The 18,085-nt window shown below is 43.0% G+C and overlaps 1 protein-coding gene across 3 annotated transcripts in view; it reads right to left on the bottom strand.

The window, feature by feature from the left end:
• The window catches only part of Slc24a4 (solute carrier family 24 member 4), a 145,491-nt gene that overhangs the window by 14,272 nt on the left and 113,134 nt on the right, over window positions 1–18,085 (bottom strand). The window lies entirely within an intron of this gene.

Below are 18,085 nucleotides of genomic sequence, written 5' to 3' on the forward strand. Positions count from 1 at the left end.
TCATACTGTCTACGGCCATACCATTCTGAACGCGCCCGATCTTGTCTGATCTCGGAAGCCAAGCAGGGTCAGGCCTGGTTAGTACTTGGATGGGAGACAAGGGTCATACTAAGACAATAGCAGAATAATCAAGATATGAAGTTTTTGGCATGGATAGCAGGTGTGGTACGGAGCACTTTGTCTCTTATTGGTTTCATCTGTTCAATGGGAACTGTAGCTCTTTCTTGGTTGTTGCAGGATGATATGACACAGTGTGCCTAAAACACTCAGTATACATAGCCTGGCACACAGTAGGAGCTCTGCAAACCTTAGTTCCTTTGCTCCAAAGTCATATAGTCAGCCTGTGACCAGTGCAAGACTAAAATGTGGGGGTCCCAGCTGATAGTTCCCATCTCACTGGACCCTACCAAGGGAATTCCTATACAATTCAACCACAGAGTGCGAGTATAGTGTCATTAATAGGCCACCAAGAATGGGCAGGCTCAAAACAAGCCCTCAGTGATGGTGATCAAAGTGGAGAAAAAATCTCCCAAAATTCTCTTCTCTGTAAAAGCAACAGGGACAATGGCAAAAATGGCCAGAATCTCTTTTTTCAGAACCCTGAAAATTAACCACAGACTTGTAGCAATTGAAGAAGGGGCAGCTACAGCTGGGGATGTAGCTCAGTGGTACAGCACTTGCCTAGCATGTGCAAAGCCCTGTGGTCCATCTGTAGCACTGGGGGAAAAAAAGAAAGAAAAGAAAACCAGCTTGATATCAGTAAGAACAGTGAGCACTGTGAAGTTTTAACTTTCCTTATTCCTCTGGCCTGTCACCTGCTCTGGAGTAGCACTGGAAACCAACAGCCACAGTCCCAGAAGCCCGGCAACCAGCAGAGAGGGTATAGACAGTGCTACTTCCAACTCGTGTTTTCAAACCCTCTATCCACAGGGCCTAGAAAGAGCCTATATGTTCCTTGTTAAGCAGCCTCTGCCAAGAGCCATGCAAGTTCTTTCCAAGGGATAGTTGCTATGTGACCTCTCTGGTGGTATTCTGGGAGACCCCACGGTCATGAACATGTCTACACAGTTCACCCAGTGTGCAGAACCTTTTCTTTGGGGATTTTATATAAGGCAGTTAGAAATAATTGTTAAATCATGCTATTTGAGGTAGCAGAAAACAGTTATGACAAACAATAAGTTAATCAAAAAGCTTACAAGGGACAGCTGGGAATGAGCTGTGGAGGTGCTCTTACATTTTTCTAGGGATCTATCTAAGACCCTTGTGCATGCCCAGGGCTGTGCTGGGGGCTGTACCCATACCCAGGAGAGAGCCTGGGACGCCCTCAGCTCTTGCCTCAGCTTATTAGAGGCTCTGCACCAGCAAAAGGAAAAGCTACTGCTAAGTTGTAAACTGCACCCCCCACACACGCTGAGCCCCTGGGCAAAGACTGGTGAACTACTGGATCCAGGAATCTAAGGAAATATCTATTCAGTTATCAACTGACTATGGGCTAACCCAGCAGAATCTTCAGAAGCCACAAACAATAGATAATTTGGATTTTACAGAATTAGTTTTGAAAAGTCACTAAACAAACAAGCAACAGTAATTATAATGAACAGACCCTAGGAAGGGGGAAGGATCTGATTCCTAGTGTGTCACATTATTTTATTAATTTATTTTGCAGTGCTAGGGATTGAACTCAGGGTCTCGCACTGACTAGGCAAGTGCTCCACCCCTGAGTTACATCATTCGCCAGTAAGGAAAAAAAAAAAGGAAAGATTTGAAATCAATGACCCAGTCTCCTTTCTTAAGAAACAAAAAACGAAGTATAAATAAAGTCCAAGAAAGAAGAAGGAAGGAAAGAATCAAGATTACACTGGAAATAAATGAAATAGTAAAATAATTTAAAAATACTGAGAATCAGGGAATAAGTGAATCTAAAAGTTGATTCATTAAACAGATTGACAAACCTATAGTTAGGAAAGAAGACAAACAAAAGAGAGCCGATGCAAATGATTAGAATGAGCAATGAGAGAGGGGCATCACTACAGACCTCACAGAAACAAGGAAGAATTATTAGGGAATACTGTGAACAACTGAATGCCAACAGAGTAGAAAACCCAGTGAAACAGACAAAACCCTACAAAGACAAATTACCAAAGTTGACTCAAAAGAAGTAGAAAATCTGAATAGATGTATAATAAGAGATTGAAACAGTCATTTTAAAAATTGCCTTACAGTCAAGTCAAGACCTGATGCTTTCATGGTGATTTCCACCAGATGCTTAAAGAAGAATTAACATGAATCCTTTGTAAACTCTACCAAAAAACAGAAGAGTGGGAACATGTCCCAATTCATTCTATTAAAGCAGTAATACTCTGATATCAAAGGCAGAGAAGGACATCAAGAGAAAAAACGCCTATAGATCAATAGCCCTTACACATACAGATGCAAAAATTGCTAACAAAACTTTAGCAAGCTGAATTCAGCAACATATAAAAAGGATTATACACCATGACCAAGTGACAACTGTCACTTGTTATCCCAGCAATACAAGCTTGGTTGAACATATTAATTTCAATCAATGAAACTGACTTTGTTAATAGAATAATGCACAAAACAATTATCTCCAGTGAGGCAGAAAAGGCATTTGACAAAATCCAACACCCTTTCATGAGCAAAACAAAATGAAAACACTCAACAAAGTAGGAGCAGAAAGGAACTTTCTCTATCTGCTAGTGGGTATCTATGAAAAACTGTCAGCTAGTATTTATATTTAATGATGAAAACTGAAAGTTTTTCCCTAAGATCAGGAATGAGATGAGGATGTCTGCTCTTACCACTTCTATTCAACACTGTTCTAGGAAATTAGGCAAGAAAAAGAAGTAAAAGTCATTTAGATTGGAAAGGAAGAAATAAAACTACTCTTTGTAGATGACATGATCTTGTATATAGAAAATTCTGAGAGATACACACACACACAAACTTACTATAGTTAATAGACAAGTTCAGCCAAGTCACAAGATAGGAAATCAAGACATAAAATCTGTTGTATTTCTATACACTAACAATGAACAATCCAAAATTGAAATCAAGAAAAGAATTCCATGTGATGTACTATAAAAAAAACCCTTACATTTGCATAAGAAAAGTACAAAATCTATATCCTGAAATCATTGAAAGAAATTAAAGAAAGGCTAAATAAATGGGAAGACATTAAGTTATGAACTGAACACTAAATATTGTTAAGATAACAATCCTCCCAAAGTGATTTACAGATTCAATGCAATCCCTAACAAAATCCCAGCTAGCTTTCCTGCTGAAATTGACAAACTGATCCTAAAATTTAGGTCCCACAATAGACAAAACAATCTTGAAAAAAGAGCCAAGTTGGAGAATTCACACACTCTGATTTTAAAACTTGCTATGTAGCTACCGTAATCAAGAAAGTATGCTATTCATATAAGGGTGAAGTAGAATTTAAAGTCCAGAAATAAACACATACATTTGAAGACAGTATTTGAGAAGGGTGCTGGAATAATTCAATAAGGAAAGAATTGTCTTTTCACGAAATGGTTCAGAGAAAGCTGGATATTCATATGTAAAAGAACGAAACTGGTCCTCTACCTCACAGGATATATAAAAGTGATTAAAGGCCTAAATGTAAGAACTACAATTATAAAACTCTTAGAAGAAAACATATAGAAAACTCTTTATGACCTTAGATTAGGCAACGGTTTATTTTATTTTTACTTTTTTGTGCTCCCTGGTTTGAACTCAGGTCCTCATACTTGATAGGCAGGTACTCTACCACTTGTGTCACACCACCAGCCCCAATAGCTTCTTGAAAGACACCAAAATCACACATAACAAAAGAAAAAAAATTGAATTTTTTCAAAATGAAAAACTTTAATGATTTATTAAGACACTATCAAAAAAATGAAAGAGAAAAACCTTTACAGAATGGGTCAAGACATCTATAAATCATATATCTGAAAAGGACTGAATGTCAAAAATATATAAAGAACACTTACAACTCACCAATTAAAAAGAACTCTAATTTTTAAAAAATGGGCAAAGGAATTTGAACAGACAGTTCTCCAAAAATAAGATATACAAGTGGCCTATCTGTCTATTAAAAGGTGCCCAACATCTTTAATCATTATGGAAATAAAATTCAAAGGGATTCCACACTCATAAACATGGCTGTAACAACAACAATAACAACAAAAACAAGTATGGCTGAGGATGTGAAAAAAAAATCGGAGCTCTCATACATTGCTGGTAGGAATGTAAAATGGTAAGTCCTCTTTACAAAACAGCATGACAGTCCCTCAAAGAGTTAAACTGAGAGTTGCTACATGACTCAACAATTCCACTCCTACTTAGATACTCAAGAGAAATGAAAACATATATTGGCTCAAAACCTTGTGCCTACTGCTTGTCGGCCTTTTGGCCAAGACCAAGTGTACTATAAAATCTTGTACTTAAATGTTCATGGCAGAATTATTCAGAATAGCCCAAAATGGGAACAACCCAAATGTAACTCATGATGAATGGACAAACAAAATTCAGTATATAAGTGCAATGGAATATCTTTTGTCCGTAAAAAGGAATGAAATACTAACATATGCAACAACCAGAATGAACCTTGAAATCATTATGAAAGGAAAGAAAGCCAGACAGAAAAGGTCACATATTGTTAGATTCCATTTACATGAAATATTCAGAACAGGCAAGTCCACAGAGACAGGAAGTAGATTACTTGTTGCCAGGAAATGAGAGGTGAGAGGAAATGGGGAGCCATTGCTTGTGGATATGGGGTTTCTTTTGGGGATAATGAAAATATTCTGGAATTATATATTGGTGATGGTTGTGCAACTTTGTGATATAGCAAGAAAAGTACTGAACTGTACTATTTATAAGGGTAAGTTTTATAGCATACAAATTTTATCTCGATTTTTAAAATCACTAAGTAGGTTAGCACTAATTGGTTTAGTTCCATACATCTGTGCTTTTCATCTTCCTAAATAATTAAAAGTATATTTATTAAGGGAAAAAACTTGGCCTGCTTATAAAAGTGAATCAAGAGAATACAATTAGCTCGAAATCAGCAAGTCAACCAAGGTATCCAGCCAGGAAGCGGCACCTAGGAACACATCTGTCTGTCCGGATCTTTTTCTACACACACCCCTTTATACCTGCTAACACTGGCATAAATGACAGAAGGTTCCAACCTGATTGACTTGTCCAAAATTCTGGGCTCTCTCTTTGCCAGCCCACATCCCAACTAATCTGGGCTAGTAGGCAAAGGGGACAGTGTTTCAGAACTAACCTAAAACTTGCATGTATATGGAAAGAATTCACTTGGGAAATTGTGACCCTGGACACTTTCATATGCTCAGGAACCTCTTTGCAGGTCTGTATAAATACCACAGAAGGGTAAGTTTCTTATTTTACAGACACAAAACTGTAACAGGTACTTTTTGCCCGGTATGGCTTTTATATCTGGTTTTGATATCCACCACCATCTTGGCCCTGCCCAGGTAGTCAGTATTTTGCCCACCATTGCTTCCTAGGAAACCAGGCTCCAATGAACATTTTCACTGTTCTGGTTTTCATATCAGATGAGATCCACTGGTGGGTATGAAATGCTGGTGACAGAAACCAGTATTTTCTTAAAAAGAAAATATTAGGATTATGCACAGTAAATGTTAAAAATTATAAATTAGTGTATGTTAATTGTACAAAGGGATTTTGTTGTGATATTTCTCTATATGACTACACTGTATGCATGTGATCAAATTCACCCCTCTATTACTCTTTCTAAAATGTTAAATATTATTCCATGAAACCTGTTTCCTTTTTATAGCTATCCATGCTGTATGTGCATGTAAAATATGTACGACTGCGGGTCAAGGTGTGGAAAGCTTCCATGGTGTTCTTTTGGTCCATTTTTAACCCTTCCATTGTTCTGAATATTTAGGAAAGCCATTAACCCACCAGCTTATGGTGACCTCTGCTGTAGCCCCTTTGAACCTTAAGAATATATAGGAATTACTGAAACTGTCCAGGGAGACCTACAGCCTCACTTGAACTTGAACCACCATCTGCATTACTCCTGGCTGGGTTACAAACAGCTAACTGGAGGTGATACGCTGTCCTGTGTACCAATGGTTTGCTCAGCATGCTTTGGCATTTCATTGACTGTTTACTTTCCCGACTGTTCTAAATGTCAAAGTTCAGTGATCAATGATCAAAGACCAAAGACAAGATAGACGGTGACAAAGCTCTGGTGTGTGACTGGCCTTACACATCCAGTTGAGTAATTTCATTGGCTGTGGGTACAGTTCCCTGAACTACATGTTCTTACCTTAAGAGTGGGGGTGACAATGGTACAGTGGGGGCCTTGGGAGCATGAAAGAGCTTGTCAACGCACGGCCCATGGAAGAATCTCAGTAAACAGCATGTCTACAGGCAGCATATTACTACAGACCCGATTTCAAGGGAAGCTGTCAGGCTGGGAGATTCCTCTACAGTTGTGGGAGATAGCAGAGCCTGTCACCTGGCTCCTAACCAGTGGCAGAACTCCACACAATTAAGTACATGGGAGGCTACAGAGCCCTCAGACTGTGAGGACAAGATGAGGAAAGGATCATCTGAAACAGAAACAAATGGAAAGCAAATCACACCTAACAGATGTGACAGTCAGCGTTGAAAACCATACCAGCAAAAGATTCCTCCATATTATGGGGATGAAATCAGATATTTCCTGAGCCTCTGCCAAGAGACCAGAACATCACCAGGAAACAATACTGCAATGGAAAAATCAGAGAACCCAACTGCCCCTGACAGAGGTGTGGACAGCTTGGAGACACTGTCCCAGGCTCTGCTGGCCCCAACTCCATCCAGAACCCCTGGGTCTGCATCTAGGAGTTCTGACTGGGCAAGAATCCTGGACACCTTTAGCAGTGCTCTCCAGATCCTCTGATGGAGGAATATTATTTCATAACTACGTCTGTGCTTGCCTGTGAGTTTAGTTCTAAACAGATGGAATCCACCAGAGTTTGTTGCAGAGTCTGGGCTGATTTGGGGTGTGTGTGACTACGACTGTGAAATCAGGGCAGGGGACAAGAGATGAATGAGGGCTAGAGACGGGATGCCCTTCTGTACTGACTTCAAGAAACACTTCTGCACCTTTCTCCTCAGGTTCCCTTACCTGTTCAAGCCATGTCTGGCTACTTTTCATTGCTTGTAACCAGAGTCCCAAGCAAAAGAGTTTTGAAGACAGAGGCAGAAAAGAGGGGCTTTTCAACCTGTCAACCTAGCCAAGGGCATCTCACTTTGTTTTAACTCCAGGCTCGCCATGCAACCTCCTGTTTCAGAATTTGCATTCCTGAGCAAGACCTGACCACAAGGCTGGGCCTTTGCCTCCTCACCTGCAAAAGGAAAGATGGATTTTACGTCAATTGTAGAATCTGCTGAGGGCTTCACATACAGATACCTGAGCCCTAAAAGATTCTAGACTCTTTCTGCTTTTATGCCCTCAAGTTGTGCTCAGATTGTGAGGTTGTGCTCAAATGTACATTACCCTGCCAAAGCAACTTCTAGTGTATTTTAAAATTGGTCTTAATCGAGTTTGCACAGACACATAGACACAGAAGCGACTGTCACAAGGGAAAATGTGTTTATGCTCCAGATCTCTAGAAGTAGGGCTTGGGGCATGGCACCACTCAGGCCACAAGGGGAAGTCACCATGCTGGTCAGGAGGCAGAGGGCGGGGGAGCATGGGTAGGAGACTTGAATGTGGTTTCATGGGGCCAGACAGGGAATGCAAGCTTAGAAGTAATTTCAACATTATTTTGCTTGGGATAATAGGTTCTCATTTGAAAATTGTCATTTTGCTGGCTTTCTTGCAGGTAGAGTGGCCATGGACAGATCTGGCCAATGAGATGGAAGTAGAAATCTATCGGTGGAGCTTCAAGGAAAAAAAAAAGTATCTTCCTGATAAGAAAACACAGCCTCAGTGGCTGGTACCTTCTGCCCCTTGTCCTTCCTTGCTCCTGCCAGGAACAAGGATGTACTGGACCTGCAATAGCCACTTGGCAATCTGGAAGAAAAAGTTCCCTGCTGAGGAGGGATGCCAGAAATGTAATGTTCCTGACCATCCCCAACCTCAGAACTTTTTTTTTTTTGTGCTACTGGGGTTTGAATTCAGGGCTTGCTAGGCAGGCACTCTACTGCGTGAGCCACGCTTCCAGCCCTTAAGGCTTGTTACATGAGAAAAATGGATTCCTTTAGTCTCGTGGGTTTTCTGCTGCATACAGCTGAATGTGATCCTGTGCTCAGACACAGACTCCATCTGGGCACTGGTCTGACTCAATTGGGTGGGAGCAACCTTGCCAGCTGCCTGAAGAAGAGACCAACCTGAGGAGAAGCAATGCCAAGAGACAGGGTCTGTAACCCCATCTGAACCCCACAAACAGCCCTGCCATGAGAGGAACTCCAGCTTAAAACAGTCTGAACTGGGGGAGGCCTCTAACACTAGCAGTCTGGACTATCTCAAGCAGGGTGTTAAGTTGTGGGGGAGCCAAGCATAACAGAACAATGTCCATTCCAAGGGACGTCCACGCTGATGCTCCTGGAAGCCCTCCTGTCCCGCACTCCATCCCTTCTGGTGTGACACTGAGGAGCAACATGCATCACAGACTCCAGCGGATGACCAAACACCAAGGAGAGGGGAGCGGCCATCATTGCCTTAGCTAAGCTCTCGGACTTCTCTCCTGAAGTAGAACATTACGATTATGTGACAAAAAGTACTTAAGACAAACTAACAAAACAGATGGCTAATCGTGCTGGAGGGAAAAGAACAGATGTAGCGGCTGATAAAACCTCAGATTAATCTGGATGGTTAACTAATTAGACACTCCAATTAAGGGAGCAGTTAACTCAGTACTGGGAGTGTTGTGTCATGGGCTGGTGGAGACAGAGCTGAGAGCATTCCTATGACCTAGAGAGTGTAGCGCCTAGGTCAGTTTCTCAAGCTTGGTGTCAATCAGAATCCCTTGGAGAGGTTAGACTCCCCAGAGCTAATGATTTGGAAGGTCTTGATTTAGGGAGTCTGAGAATTTCCATTCTTATTTTGAAGAGATAAAGCATCGCTATGTAGCTCAGGTTGGCCTTGAACTCCTGGGCTCCTCCCACCTTAGCCTCCAAAGGAGCAGCTGGGACAAGTGTGTACCACTGGGCCAGATCGGGAATTTGCATATCTAACAAGTTCCCAGGGTCTGCTTAGGCTGCTGGTCCCTGGACCAGCTTTGAGAACCATAGCTCTAGATTAATTCTATTTGTAAATAGTTGAGATATAATTACCAAATCACAAAATTCACCCATTTAAAGTGTTCAATTAGGTGATTTTTAGTCTTATCAAAAGCTATGTAATCATCACCACAAGTAGAATTCTGAATGGTTTCCATTACCCCTAATAGAAGCCCTGCAGCTGTTAGTCCCTTCCTCTCCCCTCTGGTCTCCATAGAGTTACCTGTCTTGGGCATTCTGCATGAATGGGATCGTAATATGTGGCCTTTGTGTCTGGCTTCTTTCATGTAGAGTAATATCCCCAAAGTTCATCCATGTTCTATCAGTGCTTCATTCCTTTTTATGGCTGAAAAGTTTTCCTTTTCTTTTTTCAGTACGGGGGATGGAACCCAGGGCTACTCCTACCACTGAGCTATGCTCCCTATCCCCGGATATAACATATTCCCACGCATTCATCGATGAACAGATATTCAGATTGTCTCAAGTTTTTGGCTCTTAAGAACAGTGCTGCTCTGAGCATTGGAATACAAGTGTTTGTGCAGACATATATTTTCATTTTTCTTGGGGGAGGGGAATTGCTGAGACACGTGGAAACTCTGTTTAACGCTGATGAATTGCTGGACTGTTTTCCCAAGAGGCTGTCACAGGTTACATTTCCATAGCAAGGCAGAAGGGTGATATTTAATAATTTCTATCTTTTTGGATTTTGGCCATTCTAGTGGTATGTCACCATGTTTTTAATTAGCATTGTCTTTTTTTATATTCTTTTAATTATTATTTATTTTTGTAGTACTGGAGATTGAACTCAGAACCGTGGGCTTGCTAAGCAAGTGCTCTAGCACTTGAGCCATACCCCATAGTTCTTTTCTTTAGATAGGTTTTCACTTTTTTAATTAGCATTTTCTTAATGACTAAAGATGTTGAGCATATTTCAGCAGGCTTGCTGGCCATATGTACAACTTAGGAGAAATGTCTACTTAAATCCTTTGCCCATTTTCAAATTGGGTTGTCTTTTTATTGCATTGTAAGACAACAATATTCTATATTATTATAGAATATATTGTTCTGTATTCTACATACTGACTCTTACTAGACATATGAGTTGCAAATATTTTTCTCCTACTTTGTGCTTTTAAAAAACTTTCTTGATAATGTCCTATGAATCACAAAAGTTTTAAATTTTGACAAAGGACAACTTATGTATTCCATACTTTTGTTGCTTGTTTCAGGTGACACTTAAGAATACATTGTCTAGTTCAAGGTCATGGATATCTATTTTATACGTGTGTTTTCTTCTAAGAGTTTTATATCCTAAGCTATTGCTTTTAGGCTATTGCATTTTGCATACTGAGTTAACCTTTGTTTGTGGTGTGAAGTACAGGCCAAGTTCATTTTAAAAAGCGCCTCTCCAGTTGTCCTGGCATCATTTGTTGAAAAGACAACATTGAATTGTCTTGAACTCTTGTCACAAACCAGTCCACCTTAAAGACTCCCAATTCAGTTCCATTAATCCATATGTCTATACTTTTGCCACTACCAGTTTTGGTTACTGTTATCTTTGTAGTTAAGTTTTGAACTAAGGAAATGTGAACCCTCCAACTGTGTTCTTTTTTTAAGATTCTTTTGTTTATTCTGGGTCCCTTGCATTTCCATATGGGATTTTAAGATCAGTTTGTCAGCTTCCCGGGGTGGGGGTGGGGGAAGGTCAACTTAGGTTTTGATAGGAATTTCCCCGAATCCATAACTCAAACTGGGGACTACTGCCATCTTAAAAATGTTAGGTCTTCCAATCCGTGAACATGGACTATATTTCCACTTACTTACATCTTTAATTTCTTTCAGGAATGTTTTGTAACTTTCATTGTACAAGTCTTAAACTACATTCATGCATATGTATTTTATTCTTTTTGATGCTATTATAAATGAAACTTTCTGAATTTAATTTCTAGATTAACTGGTAATGACTAGGAACAAACTTGAGTTTTGCATATTCATCTCATATCCTGAGCACTTATTAATTCCGATAGGTTCGTTGTATTATGTGTATCCCTTAGATTTTCTGCATATTAAAGATCCTGTCGCATAGAAAGTTTTACATTTTCTTTTCTAAGCCAGATGCCTTTTATTCTTCCTGCTTATTTGCCCTGGTTAGAGCCCCCAGCCCAATGATGAATAAAAGTAGTGGGAGCAAAATCTTTGTCTTATTCCTGATCTTAGAGGAAAACATTCAATCTTTCATCACTAAGCGTGATAGTAGGGGTAGGTCTTTCCCTGGTGCCCTTTATCAGGTTGAAGAAGTTTGCTTCCAAGTTTGTTGATTTTTAAAAAATTTTTAATCAGGACAGGGTGTTGGACTTTGTTAAATGCTTTTCGTGTTCTGGTGTTCACGAGATGATCGAGATGATCACATGGTATGTTACATTGATTGATCTTCATATATTTTGACCCAAACTTGGCATTCCTGGAATAAATATCACTTGTTCAATTCCATTTAATAAAGAACAAAACCAAAAGTTGGGTGCTGCTGGCTCACACGTGTAATCCTAGTTACTTGGGAGGTTGAGATTGGGAGGATCATGATTTGAGGCCAGTCAAGGCAAATAGTTCACAAGACGCTATCTCTAAAACAACTACAGCAACATGGACTGAGGTGTAGCTCAAGCGGTAGAGCGCCTGCATTGCAAGTGTGAAGTACTGAGTTCAAACCCCAATCCCACCAAAAAATAAAAATAAAAAAAAGCAAAACCAAGTCCCATGAAGACTAATGAACTGCCAAAAATCTCATAGAAAATAAATGGCAGAGCCACATACAGACCATCCTTCTCCTGCTGGTGGCCTCTGAGCTGGCTTTTGTGGGGCAAGAAGGAGTTGCAGGTGGAGATGGAAGTGTTAGTGCCAAGGCTGGATTAACCAATGGCCACCTCACCATGACCGACCTTTGTGCCGTGCCTCACATCTTACAGGCTGTTTACACAAACACTCTCTTTGCTTCTCATACCAGGATTCTCCAAATCCTGATATCTGAATCTCAGATTCGCCAAAATTCAGTGACTTACTTAGACATCTTTAACAGTAGCAGGTCTTCAGTGTCTCCACACTGGTCCTCTGTGCTCTTCCTCATGTCTGCCCTCTGAGTTCTATGATTCTGGGACCCTGGAGGTTTCCTTTGCTACCTAGGTGTCAACTGTCAGATTAGATTTTTTTTTTCCTTATAGCTTTGATCGCCGCAGAAAATCCTCTTAAGGAGGGGAGCCATTAAAGTTTTTCAGTCTCTTAATCCTAGGGTGAATGAACTTTACAATCAGTAATTTTTTTGTTACTTTTATTACATTTTTTGTTGTATCCTTAAAATTAGACTTATCAGTAAATTGACCTGAAGGCACTGTAGCTTTGTAGTCAACTAAATCACTAGGTTTGACTCCTAACCCTGATGTATGCCAGCTGTGTGACCTTGGGGAATGTATATGGCCTCAGGTTTCTCAGCTAAAAAATGGGACAAGCAGAATCTTTACCTTATAATGCCATCAAGAGACTGGAAAGGAGCCACACATGAGGTGCTAAACACTCCTATTTTAGCTACTGTTGATGTTCACCTCATTGACCTCCATTTGAGTACTTACTGTTTTCAAGCACTGGCTTGGGTTGTAAGAGGGTGGGTTTTGATCCTGAGGGTATTAGAGGGTTGAAGAGGAGCCCAGCAGGAAGCAGACAAGGTCAAGAGGTCCAGTTGACCTAAGTTTCCATGCTGAGGTTTGAGGGAGGAGAGAATGCAGGGGATAATGGGTGAGGAAACAGTTGTGGGCAGTTGGGGCAGGCCTTGCTGAGGGTCAACACACAGTGCAGGCTGGCAGGGACATCAAAGGCCCAGAAAGAGACACTCCCCTGGCAGCCCAGCATGGAGGCCTTCCTGAGGGAGGCAGTCTCAGCCTGGTTTCCCCCTCACACTGACTGGCACAGTAGGGGACTGCCAGGCCTCCAGGCTCCAGCCCATTCTTCCTCATTAGAACCACTGCCCCCAGGGGGGACGGACAGATCAGACCTGTAGGCCAAGACCTCCAGTCAATGGAGCAGCCAAGACCTCCAGTCAATGGAGCAGCCAATCCTAGAGCCCCCTCAGCTGGTCTCCATCCCAGGAATCCTTAGCCACTACTGCAGACATTTCTTCCTGGGGGTTCCACATCCATCTTGGGACTGGACACAAACAGCCATAGAGCTGAAAGAATGTTTCATTCTAAAGATGACCCCAAGTTAGGGCCAGCTTCTCTTCACCTTCCCCATGACACAGGGATGCTGCCATGCTGAGCTGGCCCTCAGCAGCCCCCATGGAACCTCCTTCCAGGAGGATATCTGCAGAGGCTGCAGAGAAAGCTGAAAGCAACATTTCCCTGGTCCTAAGGTTCTGAGTCAAAGATTCCCTACCTGAAAAGAAGAATTGAGGTGAGGGGGTGGGAGGGTGGAGCTTCAGTAATACTGCTGAGCAGGGCTAAGGGGAGGCTGGGTTTTGTTACAGCAGCAAACACACCTTTGTGAGATTATATTATTATTATTATTATTATTAATTATTATTTTGACAGTCCTGGGTTTGAACTTATGGCTTTGTACTTGCTAGGCAGGCTTTCTACCATTTAAGCCATGCCCCCAGACCTTTTGGCTCTGTTATTTTGGAGACAGGGTCTTGATTTTTGCCCATGTTGGTCTGGATCCCAATTCTCCTATTTTAGGCCTCCCCCATTGCTGGGATGACAGGTGAGCACCCAGGCATTGGTAGAGATGGGGGTCTTACTAACTTTTTCCCCAGGCTGGCCTTGAACTGAGATCATTTTGATCTCAACTTCTCAAGTAGCTAAGATTAAAGGCGTGAGCCACTAGAGCCTGGTGCAAACTTATTTATTTATTTTTTTACAGTACTGGGGTTTGAACTTAGGGCCTACACCTTGAGCCACTCTACCAGCCTTTATTTTTGTGATGGGTCTTTTTGAGATAAGGTCTTGTGAACTATTTGCCCAGGCTGGATTTGAACTTGGATCCTCCTGATCTCTGCCTCCTGAGTAGCTAGGATTATAGTCATGAGACCCTGGCACCTGGATCACAAACTTACTTTTGATGATCTCCCTTTCAGCCGAAGGGAGCTTGTGCAGCATCTAGGGTTGGCATCAAGCGCCATCAGGCACAGTGTCCTGGGCTGGCCCAGCAGGTGCAGCTCTGGCCTGGCTGGGAAGAGTGTCATGGACTCAATTTCCAGGACAGATGGCCAGGACGCTTGGGTCTGTTCAGTTGAGACTGCCCCCTTCAGCAAGCCATTCCCCTTGCTCTCAGCCTCAGTTTCCCTCTTTAGAGTACAAGGAGGCTAGTCTGAAAATTCCTAATATCCCTTTAAACTTCAGTACAAAGACTGCTCACCACAGAGAACCTAGAATTATTGCTTTCATCCAGATAAAAAAATATTGAACACCTTTTTCCATGATGCTCTGTTAGATCTTTGAAAACCAGTCACTGACACACGTACAGGAAATTAATGTTAGTCAACTCCCTGTATAGCTATCCTTATCTCAACCAGGAACACTTGTTCCTTCCTATTATTGCCTACACTCTCTCTTCAACAAAATTAGAAATAAGGGCAAAATACTGCTGGGTATTGAAGGGGTGGGGGGGAGAGGGAGGGGGCGGAGTGGGTGGTAAGGAAGGGGGTGGGGGCAGGGGGGAGAAATGACCCAAGCCTTGTATGCACATATGAATAATAAAACAATAAAGAAAGAAAGAAAGAAAAAAGAAAACCAGTCACTGGCTGTAGCTCGGGGGACAGCACTTGCTAGCATGCACAAGGCCCTGGGTTCCATACCCAGCACCGCAAAATAAATACATAAGATGAATTAAAAAAAAATAAAAACCACTTACAGCAAAAAAAGTATAAACAATCCAAATGTCTATCCACCAATGAGTGGATCAAATGTGTATATTCACGCAGCAATTATTATTTGGCTATAAATGAAAAAAGTACAATTCATGCTCTGACTTGGATAAACCTTGAAAACATCAAGCCAAGTGGAAGAAGCCAGTTGCAAAAGGCAACATATCACAAGATTTCATTCGTATGAAATAATCAGGATAGACCAGTCCAGAGACAGGAAGTACATTTGTAATTGTCAGGAGTTTGGGAGGGAAGGAAATTGTTACTGGTTAAGGGTTTAGTTTTTTTTGGGGGGGGGATAAAAATGTCCTAAAATTGATTGTGATGATGACTGTCAACTTTGTGAATATTCTGGAAGCTACTGACTTGTATTCACTAAAGGTATGAACTGCATTTCAATAAAGCTGCTACATTAAAAAATAAAAGCTCCCAGCCAGTGTTTGTTCTAGCTGGCCTCTGAGCTGAAGTCTCAGTGGTGCACAGAATGACTGACAAGGACACATCTTTGAAATCCTGAGCTCGACTCACGAGGTGGTCTACTGAATGTGCAATTTCTCTGGCGGCTTCCATGACCAAGGCAAGAATAAGATCCTTCCCACCATAAAGTGCTGTGTGTCTCTGGGGGCCTGGGCCAGACAGAACCATGTGTGGAGCTGCACATGTCAATGAGCCCAGAGCATCTGCAGTTCCTGATGGTTCTCCTAGCCAAGAGGAAAGAGCCAGAACTTGGAGTTATGCAGAGTCCATTTCTGTGGTACCAGTTTACTGGGTCTAGAAGGACCAGAAAGACCTCTCTCCACCCAACCAGCATGGCTCTCAGGAGCTGTGCAGAGCCGAGGAAGACAAGGGGTATCTTTTATAATATGATAAAAGAGGGCTTAGAGCAAGCCAGCATGTAAGCCCCCAAAGCCCTTAATTCAGTTCCATCCACTCCATTTACTCCACACAGACACAAGGCATTGGCACCCTGTGTATAAAAAGCTGGGACACATGGCACCCTGAGCTCAGACTAACAGACTTCAGAACTCCAAGAGAATCAATTCCTGTGGCTTAAGGCACCCAGTCTGCGGCCTTCAGCAGCCTAGCTGACGAGTCCAGAGCTCTGTAAGAATTTTGTTTAGCGTTGTGCCTGGCATACAGCAGGTCCTCAGTAGATGTGTCATTATAGGGAACAGGAAGGCCAGCATCCTGGCAAGCACAGTGTGACTTCCTTACTCTCCGGGTAGGAAAGTACAGGGCCAGGGTGTGGTCTCCATGGGCTTCAGGATATCCCAGCTCCAAACTGCACCAGGGCTTTCCCCAGCAGGCCTGGGGCTCAGGGTCACTGACGACCCCCACTTCAGGGCAGACAAAGCTCCTCCTCTTTCCAGAGAGACCTAATTCCCAGCCTCTAGGGCCAGGGAAAATCAACCAGGATCAGACCAGGTGGCCCCACGCCAGGAAGTGGTGGGTGTTCCTGACTCTGCCCCAGTGAGTTAACTTGTCCACGTGGACGGAGTGGGCTGCACAGGCTGTAGCCCCGCCTCCTCCTGTAATGACAGGAGGCGATGTACAAATCATCTCATGTAGTCCGCTGCCTCATTTGGCCTTGAAGACTAGAAATTTCTAGGGACCATGGCCACCCTCCTTCTACCTAGATTCCCAAAGCCAGAAGAGAGTGTGTACCCAGACGTTTACTGACTGAGAGAATCACTATCGGCCAGGTGCCTGCAGCCCCATGCTTGGCATGTACCAGGTGTCTAGTCCCTCTTATATGCTTATTCCCTCTCCTTGACCCCTGAAATGACTGACAGTCCCAGGCCCTCAGGGATTCTGGCACTTATGACCTTTCTAGAACATTCTAACAGTGGCATCGAAGAAGCTGGGAATAGCAGCAGTCATGTGGATAAGGCACACCATAGTTCATGAGAACATTTACTGAGCACTGTAAATGCTCAGACAGTGTGAAAGAGACCTTGACCTTGACTACATCATCATGGTTACTACTCAGACTGGCCCTAGAAGGAAAGTGCCAGACCTCCATTGTGCAGATGAGGAACAGAAGGTCAGGGGGATGAAGCAGCTGGCCCAGGGTCACAGTACTAGTGAGAAATAGAACTGAGATTCAAATCCAGGACAGCCCCATCCTGTCCCCCATCACAAAGAAAAGTTATTATCAATCTGGCCTAGTTTCATCTATTGACTCCTCGATGCTGTGCTAAATTCCAGTTGGCCCTGGTGGCAACTTCTTCCCTTTCCCCATGGCCCCAGCCCCAGTGGTCCTTCCCTGGTCCCAAGATCCCTTCGAGAGGCTGAGTGAGAGAACACAGCTCCTGCAGCCCCAAGGAACAGCTTAGTATCACACCGGAGCCTCAGTCCATTGTGAGCCAGAACCACAGATGTGCTGAAAGATGGTCAGAGGCCCAGAGCTGGGCACATGGAACTTCTCTGGGAGCAGGGCTTGCTCACTGGCCCTAACCTCCTGTGAACCTCAGCTTCCATCACCCCTGGACACTGTGCACATCCAGAGGAGCAGCCACCCAGTACAGAGGAGGAGGAAAAAAGACTGGATGTTTCTAAGGGCAACTCTGGAAGCATGTAGGATGCAAAGGAAACTTTCCCTGGACACAGGAAGCCAGGCCAGCTCCTGAGGCAGGAAGGCGAGCCCTGAGGGGCAGCAAAGGAAGCCCATTGCTCTCGGCTCAGTTGGGGCCTGGCCAGGGGAGTGGCCTAGAGATGAGGAAGAAGGTGGGCCACCTCAGCAGGAAGGCCTGGCTGGGAAGGGTGGAGCACTTGGGAGGACTCACGAGGCAGAAGGCATTTGGCAGGAGCCATCTGGTTCACAGCCCTAGCACCACCTGGGGATGTGACCTATCCAGAGACCCCCTAGCCAAATGG

This window comes from Castor canadensis, chromosome 3, assembly GCF_047511655.1.
Source record: "Castor canadensis chromosome 3, mCasCan1.hap1v2, whole genome shotgun sequence".
Lineage (NCBI taxonomy): Eukaryota > Metazoa > Chordata > Mammalia > Rodentia > Castoridae > Castor > Castor canadensis.